General features: G+C 43.2%; 1 protein-coding gene across 6 annotated transcripts in view; it reads left to right on the top strand.

Annotated features, from left to right (window-relative positions):
• SIPA1L3 (signal induced proliferation associated 1 like 3) overlaps nucleotides 1-15955 on the top strand; it is a 137957-nt gene that overhangs the window by 109715 nt on the left and 12287 nt on the right. The gene's annotated exons all lie outside the window — the stretch shown is intronic.

Raw genomic sequence — 15955 nt, 5'->3', positions numbered from 1 at the left:
CTGCCCTCCTACCCTGATTGACAGCTCCTCAGTACCCCTCCTCCCTGCTGCTGCTGCCGAATCTCCGCCATCATATCCTGATTGACGGCTGCTCAGTACCCCTCCTCTCTGCTGCTGAATCTCTGCCCTCCTATCCTGAATGACAGCTCCTCATTGCCGATCCTCTCTGCTGCTGCTGAATCTCTGCCATCCTATCCTGAATGACAGCTCCTCAGTACCCCTCTCTGCTGCTGTAGAATCTCTGCCCTCCTATCCTGATTGACAGCTCCTCAGTGCCCCCTCCTCTCTGCTGCTGCTGAATCTCTGCCCTTCTATCCTGATTGACAGCTCCTCAGTGCCCCTCGTCCCTGCTGCTGCTAAATTTCCACCCTCCTATCCCGATTGACAGCTTCTTAGTGCGATTACTCCCTGCTAAATCTCTGACAATCTAGTCTTAACTTCTCTGTGTCCTTCATTCTTCCTGCCTATCTGCTGCTGCTGAGATCTCACGCTACTTAGTACAAGCTGCACACGTCAGTCAGGCTGTGCAGGCGGAATCTGAGTACAGTGGACTTGAGCTCTCCCATTCTATAGCTGAACTCATAAAATGCTCATCTAATATATAAAGCTGAATGTGTGTGTGTGTGTATGTATGTATGTATGTATGTATGTCCGGGATTGGCATCTGAACCGTAGCAGGTACAGCCACAAAATTTTGCACAGTCACACGTCTGGACCCCGAGAGCGTCATAGGCTATGTTGTGAGGTGAAATTTTAACCCCGCGCTTTCCAATTCACCAAACAATTTTGCCCCTATCTATATAATGGGGAAAAAGTGAAAGGAAAAGTGTTGGAGGCGTCGCAGCTACAGGCACAAAATTTTGCACAGTCACACGTCTGGACCCTGAGAGCGTCAAAGCTATATTGTGAGGTGAAATTTTAACCCCGCGCTTTCCAAGTCACCAAACAATTTTGCCCCTATCTACATAATGGGGAAAAAATGAAAGGAAAAGTGTTGGAGGCAAATTAACAGCTGCCAGATGTGAACAAGGGGGACTTAAAGAATGACAGCGATGGCACCAAAGAGTATATACTGTACAGTTGCTAAGGTGGGGCCCCAACATGGGATAATCACACCACCACGGGGATATGAACACACACACAAAATGCGCCACACACTACCACGTGCTCGAACACATATACCACCCTCAGTGCACATTTCACCACACATACACCAACCTCGCCACATAAAAGTAGAAACACAAAAGTCGCCGCTCAAAACTCGCCACGCGCAAAACTCTCCACATGCAAAACTCGCCACACGTGCAAAACTCGCCACACGCAAAACTTGCACACGCAGAAAAATTGCCACACGCAGAAAAATTGCCACATGCACAAAAGTTGCAACACATGCAAAAGTTGCCTCACACAAAACTTGCACATACTCAAAAGGCACCACACATAAAACTCGCCACGCGCAAAACTCGCCATGCGCAAAACTTGCTGCACACAACTTGCTACACTAACCTGTCACATGCAACTCGACACACAAAAAGTTGCTACACGCATGTCGCCACACAAAACTCATCTCACAAAAGTCCCTACATGCATGTCGCCACACGCAACTCAACACACACAACTTGACACACGAAACTCGCCCTAAAACACACACAAGTCTGGTATCCTTCAAAAATAAAAATCTGATTAATAAGCAGACAAACTACAAGAGCAACAAATGTACCATATAGGAATCCGGCAGCTGTCAGTCACATGACCAGTCTATTATGTGTATGTGTGAGCTAATATATACTGCCAGGGGGTGGGCTTACTGTTGGCTGGGGATTTATCAGGCTGCCATTTTAGCTTACAAATACTGAGGTAAAAATACTGACCAAATAACGTGTGAACGAGGGCTAATACAGGAGGAGATGGCATACAGCTATATACTATATACAGGAGATGACACACAGGTATATACTATTTACAGGGGAGATGACACACAGGTATATACTATATACAGGAGGAGATGACACACAGATATATACTATATACAGGAGAGATGACACACAGGTATATACTATATAGAGGAGGAGATGACATACAGGTACATACTACATACAGGAGGAGATGACATACAGGTATATACTATATACAGGAGGAGATGACACACAGGTATATACTATATACAGGAGCAGATTACCTACAGGTATATAGTATATACAGGAGGAGATGACACAGGTATATGCTATGTATAGGAGGAGATGACATACAGGTATATACTATATACAGGAGATGACACACAGATATATACTATATATAGGTGAGATGACACACAGGTATATACTATATACAGGAGATTACATACAGGTATATCTAATATATAAAGCTGAATGTGTGTATGTATGTATGTGTGTATGTCCGGGATTGGCATCTGTACCGTCGCAGCTACAGCCACAAAATTTTGCACAGTCACACGTCTGGACCCCGAGAGCGTCATAGGCTATGTTGTGAGGTGAAATTTTAACCCCGCGCGTTCCAATTCACCAAACAATTTTGCTCCTATCTACATAATGGGGAAAAAGTGAAGGGAAAAGTGTTGGAGGAAAATTGACAGCTGCCAGATGTGAACAATGAGGACTTAAAGAATGAGAGCGATGGCGACAAAGAGTATATACCGTACAGTTGCTAAGGTGGGGCCCCGACATGGGATACTCACCACACACGGGGATATGAACACAAACACAAAATGCGCCACACACTACCACGTGCTTGAACACATATACCACCCTCAGCACACATTTCACCACACACACACACCAACCTCGCCACATAAAAGTCGAAACACAAAAGTCACCACTCAAAACTCGCTACATGCAAAACTCGCCATATGCAAAACTAGGCTCACGCAAAACTCGCCACACGTGCAAAACTCACCTCATGGAAAACTCACCTCATGCAAAACTTGCACACACAGAAAAATTGCCACATGTACAAAAGTTGCACCACATGCAAAAGTTGCCTCACACAAAACTTGCACATACTCAAAACGCACCACACATAAAACTCGCCACGCGCAAAACTCGCCATGCACAAATCTTGCTGCACACAACTTGCTACACTAACCTGTCACATGCAACTCAACACACAAAATGTTGCTACACGCATGTCGCCACACAAAACTCATCTCACAAAAGTCGCTACATGCATGTCGCCACACGCAACTCAACACACACAACTTGACACATAAAACTCGCCCTAAAACACACACAAGTCTGGTATTGTCCTTCAAAAATAAAAATCTGATTAATAAGCAAACTACAAGAGCAACAAATGTACCATATAGGAAATACGGCAGCTGTCAGTCACATGACCTGTCTATTATGTGTATGTGTGAGCTAATATATACTGCCAGGGGGGAGGGCTTCCTGTTGGCTGGGGATTTATCAGGCTGCCAATAGCAACCAATCACAGCTCAGCTTCTATTTTGCTACAGTTAATTAACCTGAGCTCTGATTGGTTAATATAGGCAACAAAGACATTCTCAGTATAACAAAGCTAATATATGTTGTGAAATGCTTCTATTTGCTTAGTTTTTGCCTTTTAATAATTACATTTCTATCTATTTGTTTTGTGGTTTTTGTGTGCAGAATAAATTTTTGTTAACACATTCTATTTTGCTAACAGCAGTCATTAACCCGGGCGAAGCCGGGTAGTACAGCTAGTCTAATATATAAAGCTGAATGTGTGTGTGTGTGTATGTATGTATGTATGTATGTATGTCCGGGATTGGCATCTGAACCGTAGCAGCTACAGCCACAAAATTTTGCACAGTCACACGTCTGGACCCCGAGAGCGTCATAGGCTATGTTGTGAGGTGAAATTTTAACCCCGCGCTTTCCAATTCACCAAACAATTTTGCCCCTATCTACATAATGGGGAAAAAGTGAAAGGAAAAGTGTTGGAGGCGTCGCAGCTACAGGCACAAAATTTTGCACAGTCACACGTCTGGACCCTGAGAGCGTCAAAGCTATATTGTGAGGTGAAATTTTAACCCCGCGCTTTCCAAGTCACCAAACAATTTTGCCCCTATCTACATAATGGGGAAAAAATGAAAGGAAAAGTGTTGGAGGCAAATTAACAGCTGCCAGATGTGAACAAGGGGGACTTAAAGAATGACAGCGATGGCACCAAAGAGTATATACTGTACAGTTGCTAAGGTGGGGCCCCAACATGGGATAATCACACCACCACGGGGATATGAACACACACACAAAATGCGCCACACACTACCACGTGCTCGAACACATATACCACCCTCAGTGCACATTTCACCACACATACACCAACCTCGCCACATAAAAGTAGAAACACAAAAGTCGCCGCTCAAAACTCGCCACGCGCAAAACTCTCCACATGCAAAACTCGCCACACGTGCAAAACTCGCCACACGCAAAACTTGCACACGCAGAAAAATTGCCACACGCAGAAAAATTGCCACATGCACAAAAGTTGCAACACATGCAAAAGTTGCCTCACACAAAACTTGCACATACTCAAAAGGCACCACACATAAAACTCGCCACGCGCAAAACTCGCCATGCGCAAAACTTGCTGCACACAACTTGCTACACTAACCTGTCACATGCAACTCGACACACAAAAAGTTGCTACACGCATGTCGCCACACAAAACTCATCTCACAAAAGTCCCTACATGCATGTCGCCACACGCAACTCAACACACACAACTTGACACACGAAACTCGCCCTAAAACACACACAAGTCTGGTATCCTTCAAAAATAAAAATCTGATTAATAAGCAGACAAACTACAAGAGCAACAAATGTACCATATAGGAATCCGGCAGCTGTCAGTCACATGACCAGTCTATTATGTGTATGTGTGAGCTAATATATACTGCCAGGGGGTGGGCTTACTGTTGGCTGGGGATTTATCAGGCTGCCATTTTAGCTTACAAATACTGAGGTAAAAATACTGACCAAATAACGTGTGAACGAGGGCTAATACAGGAGGAGATGGCATACAGCTATATACTATATACAGGAGATGACACACAGGTATATACTATTTACAGGGGAGATGACACACAGGTATATACTATATACAGGAGGAGATGACACACAGATATATACTATATACAGGAGAGATGACACACAGGTATATACTATATAGAGGAGGAGATGACATACAGGTACATACTACATACAGGAGGAGATGACATACAGGTATATACTATATACAGGAGGAGATGACACACAGGTATATACTATATACAGGAGCAGATTACCTACAGGTATATAGTATATACAGGAGGAGATGACACAGGTATATGCTATGTATAGGAGGAGATGACATACAGGTATATACTATATACAGGAGATGACACACAGATATATACTATATATAGGTGAGATGACACACAGGTATATACTATATACAGGAGATTACATACAGGTATATCTAATATATAAAGCTGAATGTGTGTATGTATGTATGTGTGTATGTCCGGGATTGGCATCTGTACCGTCGCAGCTACAGCCACAAAATTTTGCACAGTCACACGTCTGGACCCCGAGAGCGTCATAGGCTATGTTGTGAGGTGAAATTTTAACCCCGCGCGTTCCAATTCACCAAACAATTTTGCTCCTATCTACATAATGGGGAAAAAGTGAAGGGAAAAGTGTTGGAGGAAAATTGACAGCTGCCAGATGTGAACAATGAGGACTTAAAGAATGAGAGCGATGGCGACAAAGAGTATATACCGTACAGTTGCTAAGGTGGGGCCCCGACATGGGATACTCACCACACACGGGGATATGAACACAAACACAAAATGCGCCACACACTACCACGTGCTTGAACACATATACCACCCTCAGCACACATTTCACCACACACACACACCAACCTCGCCACATAAAAGTCGAAACACAAAAGTCACCACTCAAAACTCGCTACATGCAAAACTCGCCATATGCAAAACTAGGCTCACGCAAAACTCGCCACACGTGCAAAACTCACCTCATGGAAAACTCACCTCATGCAAAACTTGCACACACAGAAAAATTGCCACATGTACAAAAGTTGCACCACATGCAAAAGTTGCCTCACACAAAACTTGCACATACTCAAAATGCACCACACATAAAACTCGCCACGCGCAAAACTCGCCATGCACAAATCTTGCTGCACACAACTTGCTACACTAACCTGTCACATGCAACTCAACACACAAAATGTTGCTACACGCATGTCGCCACACAAAACTCATCTCACAAAAGTCGCTACATGCATGTCGCCACACGCAACTCAACACACACAACTTGACACATAAAACTCGCCCTAAAACACACACAAGTCTGGTATTGTCCTTCAAAAATAAAAATCTGATTAATAAGCAAACTACAAGAGCAACAAATGTACCATATAGGAAATACGGCAGCTGTCAGTCACATGACCTGTCTATTATGTGTATGTGTGAGCTAATATATACTGCCAGGGGGGAGGGCTTCCTGTTGGCTGGGGATTTATCAGGCTGCCAATAGCAACCAATCACAGCTCAGCTTCTATTTTGCTACAGTTAATTAACCTGAGCTCTGATTGGTTAATATAGGCAACAAAGACATTCTCAGTATAACAAAGCTAATATATGTTGTGAAATGCTTCTATTTGCTTAGTTTTTGCCTTTTAATAATTACATTTCTATCTATTTGTTTTGTGGTTTTTGTGTGCAGAATAAATTTTTGTTAACACATTCTATTTTGCTAACAGCAGTCATTAACCCGGGCGAAGCCGGGTAGTACAGCTAGTCTAATATATAAAGCTGAATGTGTGTGTGTGTGTATGTATGTATGTATGTATGTATGTCCGGGATTGGCATCTGAACCGTAGCAGCTACAGCCACAAAATTTTGCGCAGTCACACGTCTGGACCCCGAGAGCGTCATAGGCTATGTTGTGAGGTGAAATTTTAACCCCGCGCTTTCCAATTCACCAAACAATTTTGCCCCTATCTACATAATGGGGAAAAAGTGAAAGGAAAAGTGTTGGAGGCGTCGCAGCTACAGGCACAAAATTTTGCACAGTCACACGTCTGGACCCTGAGAGCGTCAAAGCTATATTGTGAGGTGAAATTTTAACCCCGCGCTTTCCAAGTCACCAAACAATTTTGCCCCTATCTACATAATGGGGAAAAAATGAAAGGAAAAGTGTTGGAGGCAAATTAACAGCTGCCAGATGTGAACAAGGGGGACTTAAAGAATGACAGCGATGGCACCAAAGAGTATATACTGTACAGTTGCTAAGGTGGGGCCCCAACATGGGATAATCACACCACCACGGGGATATGAACACACACACAAAATGCGCCACACACTACCACGTGCTCGAACACATATACCACCCTCAGTGCACATTTCACCACACATACACCAACCTCGCCACATAAAAGTAGAAACACAAAAGTCGCCGCTCAAAACTCGCCACGCGCAAAACTCTCCACATGCAAAACTCGCCACACGTGCAAAACTCGCCACACGCAAAACTTGCACACGCAGAAAAATTGCCACACGCAGAAAAATTGCCACATGCACAAAAGTTGCAACACATGCAAAAGTTGCCTCACACAAAACTTGCACATACTCAAAAGGCACCACACATAAAACTCGCCACGCGCAAAACTCGCCATGCGCAAAACTTGCTGCACACAACTTGCTACACTAACCTGTCACATGCAACTCGACACACAAAAAGTTGCTACACGCATGTCGCCACACAAAACTCATCTCACAAAAGTCCCTACATGCATGTCGCCACACGCAACTCAACACACACAACTTGACACACGAAACTCGCCCTAAAACACACACAAGTCTGGTATCCTTCAAAAATAAAAATCTGATTAATAAGCAGACAAACTACAAGAGCAACAAATGTACCATATAGGAATCCGGCAGCTGTCAGTCACATGACCAGTCTATTATGTGTATGTGTGAGCTAATATATACTGCCAGGGGGTGGGCTTACTGTTGGCTGGGGATTTATCAGGCTGCCATTTTAGCTTACAAATACTGAGGTAAAAATACTGACCAAATAACGTGTGAACGAGGGCTAATACAGGAGGAGATGGCATACAGCTATATACTATATACAGGAGATGACACACAGGTATATACTATTTACAGGGGAGATGACACACAGGTATATACTATATACAGGAGGAGATGACACACAGATATATACTATATACAGGAGAGATGACACACAGGTATATACTATATAGAGGAGGAGATGACATACAGGTACATACTACATACAGGAGGAGATGACATACAGGTATATACTATATACAGGAGGAGATGACACACAGGTATATACTATATACAGGAGCAGATTACCTACAGGTATATAGTATATACAGGAGGAGATGACACAGGTATATGCTATGTATAGGAGGAGATGACATACAGGTATATACTATATACAGGAGATGACACACAGATATATACTATATATAGGTGAGATGACACACAGGTATATACTATATACAGGAGATTACATACAGGTATATCTAATATATAAAGCTGAATGTGTGTATGTATGTATGTGTGTATGTCCGGGATTGGCATCTGTACCGTCGCAGCTACAGCCACAAAATTTTGCACAGTCACACGTCTGGACCCCGAGAGCGTCATAGGCTATGTTGTGAGGTGAAATTTTAACCCCGCGCGTTCCAATTCACCAAACAATTTTGCTCCTATCTACATAATGGGGAAAAAGTGAAGGGAAAAGTGTTGGAGGAAAATTGACAGCTGCCAGATGTGAACAATGAGGACTTAAAGAATGAGAGCGATGGCGACAAAGAGTATATACCGTACAGTTGCTAAGGTGGGGCCCCGACATGGGATACTCACCACACACGGGGATATGAACACAAACACAAAATGCGCCACACACTACCACGTGCTTGAACACATATACCACCCTCAGCACACATTTCACCACACACACACACCAACCTCGCCACATAAAAGTCGAAACACAAAAGTCACCACTCAAAACTCGCTACATGCAAAACTCGACATATGCAAAACTAGGCTCACGCAAAACTCGCCACACGTGCAAAACTCACCTCATGGAAAACTCACCTCATGCAAAACTTGCACACACAGAAAAATTGCCACATGTACAAAAGTTGCACCACATGCAAAAGTTGCCTCACACAAAACTTGCACATACTCAAAATGCACCACACATAAAACTCGCCACGCGCAAAACTCGCCATGCACAAATCTTGCTGCACACAACTTGCTACACTAACCTGTCACATGCAACTCAACACACAAAATGTTGCTACACGCATGTCGCCACACAAAACTCATCTCACAAAAGTCGCTACATGCATGTCGCCACACGCAACTCAACACACACAACTTGACACATAAAACTCGCCCTAAAACACACACAAGTCTGGTATTGTCCTTCAAAAATAAAAATCTGATTAATAAGCAAACTACAAGAGCAACAAATGTACCATATAGGAAATACGGCAGCTGTCAGTCACATGACCTGTCTATTATGTGTATGTGTGAGCTAATATATACTGCCAGGGGGGAGGGCTTCCTGTTGGCTGGGGATTTATCAGGCTGCCAATAGCAACCAATCACAGCTCAGCTTCTATTTTGCTACAGTTAATTAACCTGAGCTCTGATTGGTTAATATAGGCAACAAAGACATTCTCAGTATAACAAAGCTAATATATGTTGTGAAATGCTTCTATTTGCTTAGTTTTTGCCTTTTAATAATTACATTTCTATCTATTTGTTTTGTGGTTTTTGTGTGCAGAATAAATTTTTGTTAACACATTCTATTTTGCTAACAGCAGTCATTAACCCGGGCGAAGCCGGGTAGTACAGCTAGTTTTAATATAAAACCTGAAGCCATCCTGAAACCATTTTCAAAGTAAGTACACCAGCGCCTCAGCTCTAAGATCTATTTATTAACCCCTCTGTGACCTTGGACGTACTATCCCGTCGAGGTGACCTGGGCCTATCTGACCCTCGACGGGATAGTACGTCATAGCCGATCGGCCGCGCTCACGGGGGGAGCGCGGCCGATCGCGGCCGGGTGTCAGCTGACTATCGCAGCTGACATCCGGCACTATGTGCCAGGAGCGGTCACGGACCGCCCCCGGCACATTAACCCCCGGCACACCGCGATCAAACATGATCGCGGTGTACCGGCGGTATAGGGAAGCATCGCGCAGGGAGGGGGCTCCCTGCGGGCTTCCCTGAGACCCCCGGAGCAACGCGATGTGATCGCGTTGCTCTGAGGGTCTCCTACCTCCCTCCTCGCCGCAGGTCCCGGATCCAAGATGGCCGCGGCATCCGGGTCCTGCAGGGAGGGAGGTGGCTTACCGAGTGCCTGCTCAGAGCAGACGCTTGGTAAGCCTGCAGCCCTGCACAGCAGATCGCAGATCTGGCAGAGTGCTGTGCACACTGCCAGATCAATGATCTGTGATGTCCCCCCCTGGGACAAAGTAAAAAAGTAAAAAAAAAAATTCCCCACATGTGTATAAAAAAAAAATAAAAAAAATATCCTAAATAAAGAAAAAAAAAAAAAAATTATTCCCATAAATACATTTCTTTAGCTAAATAAAATAAAAAAAACAATAAAAGTACACATATTTAGTATCGCCGCGTCCGTAACGACCCGACCTATAAAACTGGCCCACTAGTTAACCCCTTCAGTAAACACCGTAAGAAAAAAAAAAAAAAACGAGGCAAAAAACAACGCTTTATTACCATACCGCCGAACAAAAAGTGGAATAACACGCGATCAAAAAGACGCATATAAATAACCATGGTACCGCTGAAAACGTCATCTTGTCCCGCAAAAAACGAGCCGCCATATAGCATCATCAGCAAAAAAATAAAAAAGTTATAGTCCTGAGAATAAAGCGATACCAAAATAATTATTTTTTCTATAAAATAGTTTTTATCGTATAAAAGCGCCAAAACATAAAAAAATGATATAAATGAGATATCGCTGTAATCGTACTGACCCGACGAATAAAACTGCTTTATCAATTTTACCAAACACGGAACGGTATAAACGCCTCCCCCAAAAGAAATTCATGAATAGCTGGTTTTTGATCACTCTGCCTCACAAAAATCGGAATAAAAAGCGATCAAAAAATGTCACGTGTCCGAAAATGTTACCAATAAAAACGTCAACGCGTCCCGCAAAAAACAAGATCTCACATGACTCTGTGGACTCAAATATGGAAAAATTACAGCTCTCAAAATGTGGTAACGCAAAAAATATTTTTTGCAATGAAAAGCGTCTTTCAGTGTGTGACGGCTGCCAATCATAAAAATCCGCTAAATAACCCGCTATAAAAGTAAATCAAACCCCCCTTCATCACCCGCTTAGTTAGGGAAAAATAAAAAAATTTAAAAAATGTATTTATTTCCATTTTCCCATTAGGGTTAGGGCTAGAGTTAGGACTAGAGTTAGGGCTAGGGTTAGGGCTAGGGTTAGGGCTAGGGTTAGGGCTAGGGTTGGGGCTAGGGTTAGGGCTAGAGTTAGGACTAGGGTTAGGGCAAGGGTTAGGGCTAGGGTTGGGGCTAGGGTTAGGGCTAGAGTTAGGACTAGAGTTAGGGCTAGGGTTAGGGCAAGGGTTAGGACTAGGGTTAGGGCTAGGGTTGGGGCTAGGGTTAGGGCTAGGGTTAGGGTTGGGGATAGGGTTAGGGCTAGGGTTAGGGCTAGGGTTGGGGATAGGGTTAGGGCTAGGGTTAGGGCTAGGGTTAGGGCTAGTGTTACGGCTAGTGTTAGGGCTAGTGATAGGACTAGGGTTATTGCTAGGGTTAGGGCTAGGGTTAGGGTTGGAGCTACAGTTAGAGTTGGGGCTAAAGATAGGGTTAGGGTTTGGATTACATTTACGGTTGGGAATAGGGTTGGGTGTGTCTGGGTTAGAGGAGTGGTTAGGGTTACCGTTGGGATTAGGGTTAGGGATGTGTTTGGATTAGGGTTTCAGTTATAATTGGGGGGTTTCCACTGTTTAGGCACATCAGGGGCTCTCCAAACGGGACATGGCATCCGATCTGAATTCCAGCCAATTCTGCGTTGAAAAAGGAAAACAGTGCTCCTTCCCTTCAGAGCTCTCCCGTGTGCCCAAACAGGGGTTTACCCCAACATATTGGGTATCAGCGTACTCAGGACAAATTGGACATCATCTTTTGGGGTCCAATTTCTCCTGCTACCCTTGGGAAAATACAAAACTGGGGGCCAAAAAATAAGTTTTGTGGGAAAAAAAAGATTTTTTATTTTCACGGCTCTGCGTTGTAAACTGTAGTGAAACACTTGGGGGTTCAAAGTTCTCACAACACATCTAGATAAGTTACTTTGGGGGTCTAGTTTCCAATATGGGGTCACTTGGGGGGGGTTTGTACTGTTTGGGTACATCAGGGGCTCTGCAAATGCAACGTGACGCCTGCAGACCAATCCATTTAAGTCTGCATTCCAAATGACGCTCCTTCCCTTCCGAGCTCTGTCATGCACCCAAACAGTGGTTCCCCCCCACATATGGGGTATCAACGTACTCAGGATAAATTGGACAACAACTTTTGGAGCCCAATTTATCCTGATACCCTTGTGAAAATACAAAACTGGGGGCTAAAAAATCATTTTTGTGAAAAAAAAAAGAATTTTTATTTTCACGGCTCTTCGTTATAAACTGTAGTGAAACACTTGGAGGTTCAAAGTTCTCACAACACATCTAGATAAGTTCCTTGGGGGGTCTAGTTTCCGATATGGGGTCACTTGTGGGGGGTTTGTACTGTTTGGGTACATCAGGGGCTCTGCAAATGCAACGTGACGCCTGCAGACCAATCCATTTAAGTCTGCATTCCAAATGGCGCTCCTTCCCTTCCGAGCTCTGTCATGCGCCCAAACAGTGGTTCTCCCCCACATATGGAGTATCAGCGTACTCAGGACAAATTGATCAACAACTTTTGGGGTCCAATTTATCCTGATACCCTTGTGAAAATACAAAACTGGGGGCTAAAAAATCATTTTTGTGAAAAAAAAAAAAAGAATTTTTATTTTCACGGCTCTGCGTTATAAACTGTAGTGAAACACTTGGGGGTTCAAAGTTCTCACAACACATCTAGATAAGTTCCTTGGGGGGTCTAGTTTCCAATATGGGGTCACTTGTGGGGGGTTTGTACTGTTTGGGTACATCAGGGGCTCTGCAAATTCAACGTGACGCCTGCAGACCAATCCATTTTAGTCTGCATTCCAAATGACACTCCTTCCCTTCCGAGCTCTGTCATGCACCCAAACAGTGGTTCCCCCCCACATATGGGGTATCAGCGTACTCAGGACAAATTGGACAACAAAGTTTGGGGTCCAATTTATCCTGATACCCTTGTGAAAATACAAAACTGGGGGCTAAAAATCATTTTTGTGAAAAAAAAAAAAAAAATTTATTTTCATGGCTCTGCGTTATAAACTGTAGTGAAACACTTGGGGGTTCAAAGCTATCAAAACACATCTAGATAAGTTCCTTAGGGGGTCTACTTTCCAAAATGGTGTCACTTGTGGGGTTTTTTAATGTTTAGGTACATCAGGGGCTCTCCAAACGCAACATGGCATCCCATCTTAATTCCAGTCAATTTTGCATTGAAAAGTAAAATAGCGCTCCTTCCCTTCCGAGCTCTGCTATGCGCCCAAACAGTGGTTTACCCCCACATATGGGGTATCGTCGTACTCAGGACAAATTGCACAACAACTTTTGTGGTCTAATTTCTTCTCTTACCCGTGGGGAAATAAAAAAATGGGGGCGAAAAGATCATTTTTGTGAAAAAATATGATTTTTATTTTTACGGCTCTGCATTATAAACTTCTGTGAAGCACTTGTTGGGTCAAAGTGCTCAACACACATCTAGATAAGTTCCTTAAGGGGTCTACTTTCCAAAATGTTGTCACTTGTGGGGGGTTTCAATGTTTAGGCACATCAGGGGCTCTCCAAACGCAACATGGCGTCCCATCTCAATTCCAGTCAATTTTGCATTGAAAAGTCAAATGGCGCTCCTTCCCTTCCGAGCTCTGCCCTGCGCCCAAACAATGGTTTACACCCACATATGGGGTATCAGCGTACTCAGGACAAATTGCACAACAATTTTTGGGGTCCAATTTCTTCTCTTACCCTTGGGAAAATAAAAAATTGGGGGCGAAAAGATCATTTTTGTGAAAAAATATGATTTTTTATTTTTACGGCTCTGCATTATAAACTTCTGTGAAGCACTTGTTGGGTCAAAGTGCTCACCACACATCTAGATAAGATCCTTAGGGGGTCTACTTTCCAAAATGGTGTCACTTGTGGGGGGTTTCAATGTTTAGGCACATCAGGGGCTCTCCAAACGCAACATGGCGTCCCATCTCAATTCCAGTCAATTTTGCATTGAAAAGTCAAATGGCGCTCCTTCCCTTCCGAGCTCTGCCCTGCGCCCAAACAATGGTTTACACCCACATATGGGGTATCAGCGTACTCAGGACAAATTGCACAACAATTTTTGGGGTCCAATTTCTTCTCTTACTCTTGGGAAAATAAAAAATTGGGGGCGAAAAGATCATTTTTGTGAAAAAATATGATTTTTTATTTTTACGGCTCTGCATTATAAACTTCTGTGAAGCACTTGTTGGGTCAAAGTGCTCACCACACATCTAGATAAGATCCTTAGGGGGTCTACTTTCCAAAATGGTGTCACTTGTGGGGGGTTTCAATGTTTAGGCACATCAGGGGCTCTCCAAACGCAACATGGCGTCCCATCTCAATTCCAGTCAATTTTGCATTGAAAAGTCAAATGGCGCTCCTTCCCTTCCGAGCTCTGCCCTGCGCCCAAACAATGGTTTACACCCACATATGGGGTATCAGCGTACTCAGGACAAATTGCACAACAATTTTTGGGGTCCAATTTCTTCTCTTACCCTTGGGAAAATAAAAAATTGGGGGCGAAAAGATCATTTTTGTGAAAAAATATGATTTTTTATTTTTACGGCTCTGCATTATAAACTTCTGTGAAGCACTTGTTGGGTCAAAGTGCTCACCACACATCTAGATAAGATCCTTAGGGGGTCTACTTTCCAAAATGGTGTCACTTGTGGGGGGTTTCAATGTTTAGGCACATCAGGGGCTCTCCAAATGCAACATGGCGTCCCATCTCAATTCCAGTCAATTTTGCATTGAAAAGTCAAATGGCGCTCCTTTCCTTCCGAGCTCTGCCCTGCGCCCAAACAATGGTTTACACCCACATATGGGGTATCAGCGTACTCAGGATGAATTGTACAACAAATTTTGGGGTCTATTTTCTCCTGTTACCCTTGGTAAAATAAAACAAATTGGAGCTGAAACAAATTTTGTGTGAAAAAAAGTTAAATGTTTATTTTTATTTAAACATTCCAAAAATTCCTGTGAAACACCTGAAGGGTTAATAAACTTCTTGAAAGTGGTTTTGAGTACCTTGAGGGGTGCAGTTTTTAGAATGGTGTCACACTTGGGTATTTTCTATCATATAGACCCCTCAAAATGACTTCAAATGAGATGTGGTCCCTAAAAAAAAATGGTGTTGTAAAAATGAGAAATTGCTGGTCAACTTTTAACCCTTATAACTCCGTCACAAAAAAAAATTTTGGTTCCAAAATTGTGCTGATGTAAAGTAGACATGTGGGAAATGTTACTTATTAAGTATTTTGCGTGACATATGTCTGTGATTTAAGGGCATAAAAATTCAAAGTTGGAAAATTGCGAAATTTTCAAAATTTTCGCCAAATATTCGTTTTTTTCACAAATAAACGCAAGTTATATCGAAGAAATTTTACCACTATCATGAAGTACAATATGTCACGAGAAAACAATGTCAGAATCGCCAAGATCCGTTGAAGCGTTCCAGAGT

Source organism: Ranitomeya variabilis, chromosome 2 (genome assembly GCF_051348905.1).
Source record: "Ranitomeya variabilis isolate aRanVar5 chromosome 2, aRanVar5.hap1, whole genome shotgun sequence".
In the NCBI taxonomy this organism is placed as follows: Eukaryota; Metazoa; Chordata; class Amphibia; order Anura; family Dendrobatidae; genus Ranitomeya; species Ranitomeya variabilis.
This window is presented reverse-complemented; position numbering and strand designations above follow the sequence as displayed.